Source organism: Lolium perenne, chromosome 7, assembly GCF_019359855.2.
Source record: "Lolium perenne isolate Kyuss_39 chromosome 7, Kyuss_2.0, whole genome shotgun sequence".
NCBI lineage: Eukaryota > Viridiplantae > Streptophyta > Magnoliopsida > Poales > Poaceae > Lolium > Lolium perenne.
Genome location: NC_067250.2, coordinates 51,588,275 through 51,600,352, shown reverse-complemented (window position 1 = coordinate 51,600,352; position 12,078 = coordinate 51,588,275).

Here is a 12,078-nt window from a genome sequence, read left to right as displayed (position 1 = left end):
GAATATTTATGAAAACTTATTCTCACTCTTATCCATGAGATCTTTTCAAAAAGAGAAATCCATGCTCTACTTTTCCTTGTAATCCTACATAAAATTTTGCACACTTGACCACTTCTCTAACTTACTCATCCTAATTCTTCACAGATGGAGTACACCTGCAGATCCTATCAGCTTGGCCACGGAGGAGACCTAATGTTCGAGAAGGATCTAGAGAAACTAGTTGAATATCTAGGACGCATGTATCCCGAGTTCTTCGGAGTACCCCTCAATAACCTGTCGGGAGGACAACCTCGGTGGGAAGTTTCTGCTAATCTAAAAGGAAAGCTAGGAGCCCCAATATGGGAAACCATCAAGTTTTCTGTAGCGGGGAATACTTGGAAGGATGGAATAGCTAGAGCCATGCAAGAAGCAATTACCCGTCTGTGTGGACAGAATATGAACAAGCTCAAGAACCCTCGCTTCATCTACTACCCAAGACATGATCCCATGGGAAGACCAATAACCATGCCCCCGCACCCGGAGATGAACCACTATGTTGCCTACCTCGATTTCATGCTGTACAAAATCCGCAAGGAGTTGGACAACGGCCTCACCTTTTGCCAAGCACATTACCCGTGAAGACGAAGAATCCACCCTGAAGAGTAGTATGACTAAAGCACTTGAGTAGGTGTGAGTTTGTATCAGGATCCCCTTGTATCGTAGAACGAATGAATGGTTCTTCAAACCAACGGTGTGTTAGCTTTGTAATGTGTGATGTTTGGTATGAATGAAAAATAGTTGTTGGTTTTTACCCCCTCAACACTACTCAAGTTTTTAAGTTTTGAACTTTTTGAACTTTAAACCAAACAAACCCTAGAAATTTCCCTCTTATCTTATCATCTACCTCAATGTTCAGATGGCCCCACCAACCCACAACACCAACCAAGACGCAATGATGCAGATGCTGCAGATGATGATGGCAGACCGAGAAGCCGAGAGAGCTGAACGATAAGCCAACATTGCTGCACTGCAGCAGATAGCTCAGCACAATCAAGGCCATGGAAACCACGATCACCCTGGATCAAAATTGAAGAACTTTCAGAACACCAACCCACCCATGTTCAGCAAGACAGAAGAACCCCTAGATGCTGATGACTGGCTCCAGACGATGGAGAACAACCTCGAAGTTGCGGGAGTAGAAGCCGCAGAAAAAGTATTGTTCGCCACCCACTACCTGTCAGGACCTGCAAGAGCCTGGTGGACAAGTGCCCGTGCAATGAATGCGGGACAGATGATGACCTGGGAAGACTTCAAGCTGAAGTTCAGCAAATATCATGTGCCCCAAGGACTGATCAAGAAGATGAGAGACGAGTTCCACGAACTCAAGCAAGGCAGAATGTCCGTGGTAGAATACCGCGACAGGTTTCTTACTCTGTCAAGGTACGCCCTGGATGAGACCGATACCAACGAAAAAAGGAAGGAAATATGTCTGAACGGACTGCATGACGAGATGCAAACTGTGTTAGTGAACATTCCGTTCGCTGACTTGGAAGCCCTAGTGGACTCAGCCATACAGATGGAAGGGAAGCTTCACCAAGCCAATGAGAACCGCAAACGCCGCATGATGAACTAGAATGGGCCTAGCAATGCCCAGAAGTACCGCAACAACTCCTCTGGAGGATTTACCCCAAGAAACAACAAGCCCACTGCTCAGGCGTATCGCCCAAACTACACCAACAACAACGGAGGACCCCCGAAGCCCGGAGGTAACAACAACAACAACAATCACAGCAACAACAACCACCCCAACAACAACCAGAATGGGAACAACAACAACACCAACACTGGGCCGATGACTGGAAGCAATGCCATCCCCGTCACCCCAAAGAATAAGTCAACTATCACCTGCTATGAATGTGGCACTGTAGGCCACTGATACGTCTCCGACGTATCGATAATTTCTTATGTTCCATGCCACATTATTGATGATATCTACATGTTTTGTGCACACTTTATGTCATATTCGTGCATTTTCTGGAACTAACCTATTAACAAGATGCCGAAGTGCCAGTTGCTGTTTTCTGCTATTTTTGGTTTCAGAAATCCTAGTAAGGAAATATTCTCGGAATTGGACGAAATCAACGCCCAGGGTCCTATTTTGCCACGAAGCTTCCAGAAGACCGAAGAGGAGACGAAGTGGGGCCACGAGGTGGCCAAACCACAGGGCGGCGCGGCCCAAGCCCTGGCCGTGCCGACCTGTAGTGTGGGCCCCTCGTGACGCCCCTTGACCTGCCCTTCCGCCTACAAATAGCCTTCGTCGCGAAACCCCCAGTACCGAGAGCCACGATACGGAAAACCTTCCAGAGACGCCGCCGCCGCCAATCCCATCTCGGGATTCAGAGATCGCCTCCGGCACCCTGCCGGAGAGGGGAATCATCTCCCGGAGGACTCTACGCCGCCATGGTCACCTCCGGAGTGATGTGTGAGTAGTCTACCCCTGGACTATGGGTCCATAGCAGTAGCTAGATGGTTGTCTTCTCCCCATTGTGCTTAATTGTCGGGTCTTGTGAGCTGCCGAACATGATCAAGATCATCTATCTGTAATTCTATATGTTGTGTTTGTTGGGATCTGATGAATAGAGAATACTATGTTATGTTGATTATCAATTCATGTCTATGTGTTGTTTATGATCTTGCATGCTCTCCGTTATTAGTAGATGCTCTGGCCAAGTTGATGCTAGTAACTCCAAGAGGGAGTATTTATGCTCGATAGTGGGTTCATGTCTCCGTGAATCTGGGGGAGTGAGAGAAACCTCTAAGATTATGGATGTGCTGTTGCCACTAGGGATAAAACATTGGTGCTATGTTCGAGGATGTAGTTACTGATTACATTACTGATACGTCTCCGACGTATCGATAATTTCTTATGTTCCATGCCACATTATTGATGTTATCTACATGTTTTATGCACACTTTATGTCATATTCGTGCATTTTCTGGAACTAACCTATTAACAAGATGCCGAAGTGCCACTTGCTGTTTTCTGCTGTTTTTGGTTTCAGAAATCCTAGTAACGAAATATTCTCGGAATTGGACGAAATCAACGCCCAGGGTCCTATTTTGCCACGAAGCTTCCAGAAGTCCGAAGAGGAGACGAAGTGGGGCCACGAGGTGGCCACACCCTAGGGCGGCGCGGCCCCCCTGGCCGCGCGGCCCTGTGGTGTGGGGCCCTCGTGCCGCCTCCTGACCTGCCCTTCCGCCTACTTAAAGCCTCCGTCGCGAAACCCCCAGTACCGAGAGCCACGATACGGAAAACCTTCCAGAGACGCCGCCGCCACCGATCCCATCTCGGGGGATCCAGGAGATCGCCTCCGGCACCCTGCCGGAGAGGGGATTCATCTCCCGGAGGACTCTACGCCGCCATGGTCGCCTCCGGAGTGATGTGTGAGTAGTCTACCCCTGGACTATGGGTCCATAGCAGTAGCTAGATGGTTGTCTTCTCCCCATTGTGCTTCATTGTCGGATCTTGTGAGCTGCCTAACATGATCAAGATCATCTATCTGTAATTCTATATGTTGCGTTTGTTGGGATCCGATGAATAGAGAATACTTGTTATGTTGATTATCAATTCATGTCTATGTGTTGTTTATGATCTTGCATGCTCTCCGTTATTAGTAGATGCTCTGGCCAAGTTGATGCTAGTAACTCCAAGAGGGAGTATTTATGCTCGATAGTGGGTTCATGTCTCCGTGAATCTGGAGGGGTGACAAGAACCTCTAAGGTTATGGATGTGCTGTTGCCACTAGGGATAAAACATTGGTGCTATGTTCAAGGATGTAGTCACTAATTACATTACGCGCAATACTTAATGCAATTGTCTGTTGTTAGCAACTTAATACGGGAGGGGGTTCGGATGATAACCTGAAGGTGGACTTTTTAGGCATAGATGCATGCTGGATAGCGGTCTATGTACTTTGTCGTAATGCCCAATTAAATCTCACTATACTCATCATAATATGTATGTGCATGGTAATGCCCTCTTTATTTGTCAATTGCCCAACTGTAATTTGTTCACCCAACATGCTGTTTATCTTATGGGAGAGACACCTCTAGTGAACTGTGGACCCCGGTCCAATTCTCTATCCTGAAATACAATCTCTTGCAATACTGTTCTACTGTTTTCGCAAACAATCATCTTCCACACAATATGGTTAATCCTTTGTTACAGCAAGCTGGTGAGATTGACAACCTCACTGTTTCGTTGGGGCAAAGTACTTTGGTTGTGTTGTGCAGGTTCCACGTTGGCGCCAGAATCTCTGGTGTTGCGCCGCACTACATCCCGCCGCCATCAACCTTCAACGTGCTTCTTGACTCCCTACTGGTTCGATTAAACCTTGGTTTCTTACTGAGGAAACTTGCCGCTGTGCGCATCACACCTTCCTCTTGGGGTTCCCAACGGACGTGTCAACTACACGCATCAAGCAAATTTCTCGCGCCGTTGCGGGGAGATCAAGACACGCTGCAAGGGAGTCTCCACTTCTCAATCTCTTTACTTTGTTTTTGTCTTGCTTAGTTTTATTTACTACTTTGTTTGCTGCACTAAATCAAAATACAAAAAAATTAGTTGCTAGTTTTACTTTATTTGCTATCTTGTTTGCTATATCAAAAACACAAAAAAATTAGTTACTTGCATTTACTTTATCTAGTTTGCTTTATTTACTGTTGCTAAAATGGCCAACCCTGAAAATACTAAGTTGTGTGACTTCACAACCACAAATAATAATGATTTCTTATGCACACCTATTGCTCCACCTGCTACTACAGCAGAATTCTTTGAAATTAAACCTGCTTTACTAAATCTTGTTATGCGAGAGCAATTTTCTAGTGTTAGTTCTGATGATGCTGCTGCCCATCTTAATAATTTTGTTGAACTATGTGAAATGCAAAAGTATAAAGATGTAGATGGTGACATTATAAAATTAAAATTGTTCCCTTTCTCATTAAGAGGAAGAGCTAAAGATTGGTTGCTATCTCTGCCGAAGAATAGTATTGATTCATGGACTAAATGCAAGGATGCTTTTATTGGTAGATATTATCCCCCTGCTAAAATTATATCTTTGAGGAGTAGCATAATGAATTTTAAACAATTGGATACTGAACATGTTGCACAAGCATGGGAAAGAATGAAATCTCTGGTTAAAAATTGCCCAACCCATGGACTGACTACTTGGATGATCATCCAAACCTTCTATGCAGGACTAAATTTTTCTTCGCGGAGTTTATTGGATTCAGCTGCTGGAGGTACCTTTATGTCCATCACTCTTGGTGAAGCAACAAAGCTTCTTGATAATATGATGATCAACTACTCTGAATGGCACACGGAAAGAGCTCCACAAGGTAAGAAGGTAAATTCTGTCGAAGAAACCTCTTCCTTGAGTGATAAGATTGATGCTATTATGTCTATGCTTGTGAATGATAGGACTAATATTGATCCTAATAATGTTCAGTTAGCTTCATTGGTTGCACAAGAAGAACATGTTGATGTAAACTTCATTAAAAATAATAATTTCAACAACAATGCTTACCGGAACAATTCTAGTAACAACTATAGGCCATATCCTTATAATAATGGCAACGGCTATGGTAATTCTTATGGGAATTCTTACAACAATAATAGGAGTTCACCCCCTGGACTTGAAGCCATGCTTAAAGAATTTATTAGTACACAAACTGCTTTTAACAAATCTGTTGAAGAAAAGCTTGGGAAAATTGATATACTTGCTTCTAAAGTCGATAGTCTTGCCTCTGATGTTGATCTCTTGAAATCGAAAGTTATGCCTAATAGGGATATTGAAAATAAAATTGTTACTACAGCAAATGCCATCCAAGTTAGAATTAATGAGAATATAAGATTAATGGCTGAACTGCGTGCTAGGTGGGATAGAGAAGAAAATGAAAAACTAGCTAAAGAGAAGAATGTAGCTAAAGTTTGGACTATTACCACCACTAGTAATGCTAATGCTACACATGTTGCTGCACCTCCTACTATTAATAATAAAAGAATTGGTGTTAGCAATGTTTCCACTTCTAATGCAAAGCGCGAGAAACTGCTGAAAGCGCTAAAATCATTAAACTGCTCGTGATAAAACTGCTGAAATTTTTTCCAACATTGGGGATGATGATCCCATTGCTTTAGATTATAATGGTTTGAATTTTGATGATTGCCACATCTCTGAAGTTATAAAGTTCTTACAAAAACTTGCTAAAAGTCCTAATGGTAGTGCTATAAATTTGGCTTTCACGCAACATATTACAAATGCTCTCATAAAAGCTAGAGAAGAGAAATTAGAGCGCGAAGCCTCTATTCCTAGAAAGCTAGAGGATGGTTGGGAGCCCATCATTAAGATGAAGGTTAAAGATTTTGATTGTAATGCTTTATGTGATCTTGGTGCAAGTATTTCTATTATGCCTAAGAAAATCTATAATATGCTTGACTTGCCACCGCTGAAAAATTGTTATTTGGATGTTAATCTTGCTGATCATTCTACAAAGAAACCTTTGGGGAAAGTTGATAATGTTCGCATTACCGTTAACAATAACCTTGTCCCCGTTGATTTTGTTGTCTTGGATATTGAATGCAATGCATCTTGTCCCATTATATTGGGAAGACCTTTTGTTCGAACTGTTGGTGCTATCATTGATATGAAGGAAGGTAATATAAAATATCAATTTCCTCTCAAGAAAGGTATGGAACACTTCCCTAGAAAGAGAATGAAGTTACCTTTTGATTCTATTATGAGAACAAATTATGATGTTGACACTTCGTCTCTTGATAATACTTGATACACACTTTCTGCGCCTAGCTGAAAGGCGTTAAAGAAAAGCGCTTATGGGAGACAACCCATGTTTTTTTACCTACAGTACTTTGTTTTTATTTTGTGTCTTGGAAGTTGTTTACTACTGTAGCAACCTCTCCTTATCTTAGTTTAGTGTTTTGTTGTGCCAAGTAAAGTCGTTGATAGAAAAGTTCATACTAGATTTGGATTACTGCGCAGAAACAGATTTCTTTGCTGTCACGAATCTGGGCTGTTTTCTCTGTAGGTAACTCATAAAATTATGCCAATTTACGTGAGTGATCCTCAGATATGTACGCAACTTTCATTCAATTTGAGCATTTTCATTTGAGCAAGTCTGGTGCCTCGATAAAATTCGTCAATACGAACTGTTCTGTTTTGACAGATTCTGCCTTTTATTTCGCATTGCCTCTTTTGCTATGTTGGATGAATTTCTTTGATCCATTAATGTCCAGTAGCTTTATGCAATGTCCAGAAGTGTTAAGAATGATTGTGTCACCTCTGAACATGTTAATTTTTATTGTCACTAACCCTCTAATGAGTTGTTCTAAGTTTGGTGTGGAGGAAGTTTTCAAGGATCAAGAGAGGAGTACGATGCAACATGATCAAGGAGAGTGAAAGCTCTAAGCTTGGGGATGCGCCGGTGGTTCACCCCTGCATATATCAAGAAGACTCAAGCGTCTAAGCTTGGGGATGCCCACGGCATCCCCTTCTTCATCGACAACATTATCAGGTTCCTCCCCTGAAACTATATTTTTATTCCATCACATCTTATGTGCTTTGCTTGGAGCGTCGGTTTGTTTTTGTTTTTTGTTTTGTTTGAATAAAATGGATCCTAGTATTCACTTTATGGGAGAGAGACACGCTCCGCTGTAGCATATGGACAAGTATGTCCTTAGTTTCTACTCATAGTATTCATGGCGAAGTTTCTCCTTCGTTAAATTGTTATATGGTTGGAATTGGAAAATGATACATGTAGTAATTGCTATAAATGTCTTGGGTAATGTGATACTTGGCAATTGTTGTGCTCATGTTTAAGCTCTTGCATCATATGCTTTGCACCCATTAATGAAGAAATACATAGAGCATGCTAAAATTTGGTTTGCATATTTGGTCTCTCTAAGGTCTAGATAATTTCTAGTATTGAGTTTGAACAACAAGGAAGACGGTGTAGAGTCTTATAATGTTTACAATATGTCTTTTATGTGAGTTTTGCTGCACCGGTTCATCCTTGTGTTTGTTTCAAATAAGCCTTGCTAGCCTAAACCTTGTATCGAGAGGGAATACTTCTCATGCATCCAAAATACTTGAGCCAACCACTATGCCATTTGTGTCCACCATACCTACCTACTACATGGTATTTTCCGCCATTCCAAAGTAAATTGCTTGAGTGCTACCTTTAAAAATTCCATCATTCACCTTTGCAATATATAGCTCATGGGACAAATAGCTTAAAAACTATTGTGGTATTGAATATGTAATTATGCACTTTATCTCTTATTAAGTTGCTTGTTGTGCGATAACCATGTTCACTGGGGACACCATCAACTACTCTTTGTTGAATTTCATGTGAGTTGCTATGCATGTTCGTCTTGTCTGAAGTAAGAGCGATCTACCACCTTATGGTTAAGCATGCATATTGTTAGAGAAGAACATTGGGCCGCTAACTAAAGCCATGATCCATGGTGGAAGTTTCAGTTTTGGACAAATATCCTCAATCTCATATGAGAAAATTATTAATTGTTGTTACATGCTTAAGCATAAAAGAGGAGTCCATTATCTGTTGTCTATGTTGTCCCGGTATGGATGTCTAAGTTGAGAATAATCAATAGCGAGAAATCCAATGCGAGCTTTCTCCTTAGACCTTTGTACAAAGCGGCATAGAGGTACCCCTTTGTGACACTTGGTTAAAACATGTGCATTGCGATGATCCGGTAGTCCAAGCTAATTAGGACAAGGTGCGGGCACTATTAGTATACTATGCATGAGGCTTGCAACTTGTAAGATATAATTTACATGATACATATGCTTTATTACTACCGTTGACAAAATTGTTTCATGTTTTCAAAATCAAAGCTCTAGCACAAATATAGCAATCGATGCTTTTCCTCTATGGAGGACCATTCTTTTACTTTCAATGTTGAGTCAGTTCACCTATTTCTCTCCACCTCAAGAAGCAAACACTTGTGTGAACTGTGCATTGATTCCTACATAGTTGCTTATTGCACTTATTATATTACTCTATGTTGACAATATCCATGAGATATACATGTTACAAGTTGAAAGCAACCGCTGAAACTTAATCTTCCTTTGTGTTGCTTCAATGCTTTTACTATGAATTATTGCTTTATGAGTTAACTCTTATGCAAGACTTATTGATGCTTGTCTTGAAGTGCTATTCATGAAAAGTCTTTGCTTTATGATTCACTTGTTTACTCATGTCATATACATTGTTTTGATCGCTGCATTCACTACATATGCTTTCCAAATAGTATGATCAAGGTTATGATGGCATGTCACTCCAGAAATTATCTGTGTTATCGTTTTACCTGCTCGGGACGAGCAGAACTAAGCTTGGGGATGCTGATACGTCTCCGACGTATCGATAATTTCTTATGTTCCATGCCACATTATTGATGTTATCTACATGTTTTATGCACACTTTATGTCATATTCGTGCATTTTCTGGAACTAACCTATTAACAAGATGCCGAAGTGCCGATTCTTTGTTTTCTGTTGTTTTTGGTTTCAGAAATCCTAGTAACGAAATATTCTCGGAATTGGACGAAATCAAAGCCCAGGGTCCTATTTTGCCACGAAGCTTCCAGAAGTCCGAAGAGGAGACGAAGTGGGGCCACGAGGTGGCCACACCCTAGGGCGGCGCGGCCCCCCTGGCCGCGCGGCCCTGTGGTGTGGGGCCCTCGTGCCGCCTCCTGACCTGCCCTTCAGCCTACTTAAAGCCTCCGTCGCGAAACCCCCAGTACCGAGAGCCACGATACGGAAAACCTTCCAGAGACGCCGCCGCCGCCGATCCCATCTCGGGGGATCCAGGAGATCGCCTCCGGCACCCTGCCGGAGAGGGGATTCATCTCCCGGAGGACGCTACGCCGCCATGGTCGCCTCCGGAGTGATGTGTGAGTAGTCTACCCCTGGACTATGGGTCCATAGCAGTAGCTAGATGGTTGTCTTCTCCCCATTGTGCTTCATTGTCGGATCTTGTGAGCTGCCTAACATGATCAAGATCATCTATCTGTAATTCTATATGTTGCGTTTGTTGGGATCCGATGAATAGAGAATACTTGTTATGTTGATTATCAATTCATGTCTATGTGTTGTTTATGATCTTGCATGCTCTCCGTTATTAGTAGATGATCTGGCCAAGTTGATGCTAGTAACTCCAAGAGGGAGTATTTATGCTCGATAGCGGGTTCATGTCTCCGTGAATCTGGAGGGGTGACAAGAACCTCTAAGGTTATGGATGTGCTGTTGCCACTAGGGATAAAACATTGGTGCTATGTTCAAGGATGTAGTCACTAATTACATTACGCGCAATACTTAATGCAATTGTCTGTTGTTAGCAACTTAATACTGGAGGGGGTTCGGATGATAACCTGAAGGTGGACTTTTTAGGCATAGATGCATGCTGGATAGCGGTCTATGTACTTTGTCGTAATGCCCAATTAAATCTCACTATACTCATCATAATATGTATGTGCATGGTCATGCCCTCTTTATTTGTCAATTGCCCAACTGTAATTTGTTCACCCAACATGTTGTTTATCTTATGGGAGAGACACCTCTAGTGAACTGTGGACCCCGGTCCAATTCTCTATACTGAAATACAATCTCTTGCAATCTTGTTCTCTTGTTTTTACGCAAACAATCATCTTCCACACAATACGGTTAATCCTTTGTTACAGCAAGCCGGTGAGATTGACAACCTCACTGTTTCGTTGGGGCAAAGTACTTTGGTTGTGTTGTGCAGGTTCCACGTTGGCGCCGGAATCCCTGGTGTTGCGCCGCACTACATCCCGCCGCCATCAACCTTCAACGTGCTTCTTGACTCCTACTGGTTCGATTAAACCTTGGTTTCTTACTGAGGGAAACTTGCCGCTGTGCGCATCACACCTTCCTCTTGGGATTCCCAACGGACGTGTCAACTACACGCATCAATTACGCGCAATACTTAATGCAATTGTCTGTTGTTAGCAACTTAATACTGGAGGGGGTTCGGATGATAACCTGAAGGTGGACTTTTTAGGCATAGATGCATGCTGGATAGCGGTCTATGTACTTTGTCGTAATGCCCAATTAAATCTCACAATACTCATCATAATATGTATGTGCATGGTCATGCCCTCTCTATTTGTCAATTGCCCAACTGTAATTTGTTCACCCAACATGCTGTTTATCTTATGGGAGAGACACCTCTAGTGAACTGTGGACCCCGGTCCAATTCTCTTTACTGAAATACAATCTACTGCAATACTCGTTCTACTGTTTTCTGCAAACAATCATCATCCACACTATACATCTAATCCTTTGTTACAGCAAGCCGGTGAGATTGACAACCTCGCTGTTTCGTTGGGGCAAGGTACTTGGTTTGTGTTGTGCAGGTTCCACGTTGGCGCCGGAATCCCTGGTGTTGTGCCGCACTACATCTCGCCGTCATCAACCTTCAACGTGCTTCTTGGCTCCTACTGGTTCGATAAACCTTGGTTTCATACTGAGGGAAAACTTGTCGCTGTACGCATCACACCTTCCTCTTGGGGTTCCCAACGGACGCGTGCTGTACGCGTATCAAGCAGCTTTTTCTGGCGCCGTTGCCGGGGAGATCAAGACACGCTGCAAGGGGAGTCTCCACATCCCAATCTCTTTACTTTGTTTTTGTCTTGCTTAGTTTTATTTACTATTTTGTTTGCTGCACTAAATCAAAATACAAAAAAATTAGTTGCTAGTTTTACTTTATTTGCTATCTTGTTTGCTATATCAAAAACACAAAAAAATTAGTTACTTGCATTTACTTTATCTAGTTTGCCTTATTTACTGTTGCTAAAATGGGTACTCCTGAAAATACTAAGTTGTGTGACTTCACAACCACAAATAATAATGATTTCTTATGCACACCTATTGCTCCACCTGCTACTACAGCAGAATTCTTTGAAATTAAACCTGCTTTACTGAATCTTGTTATGCGAGAGCAATTTTCTAGTGTTAGTTCTGATGATGTTGCTGCCCATCTCAA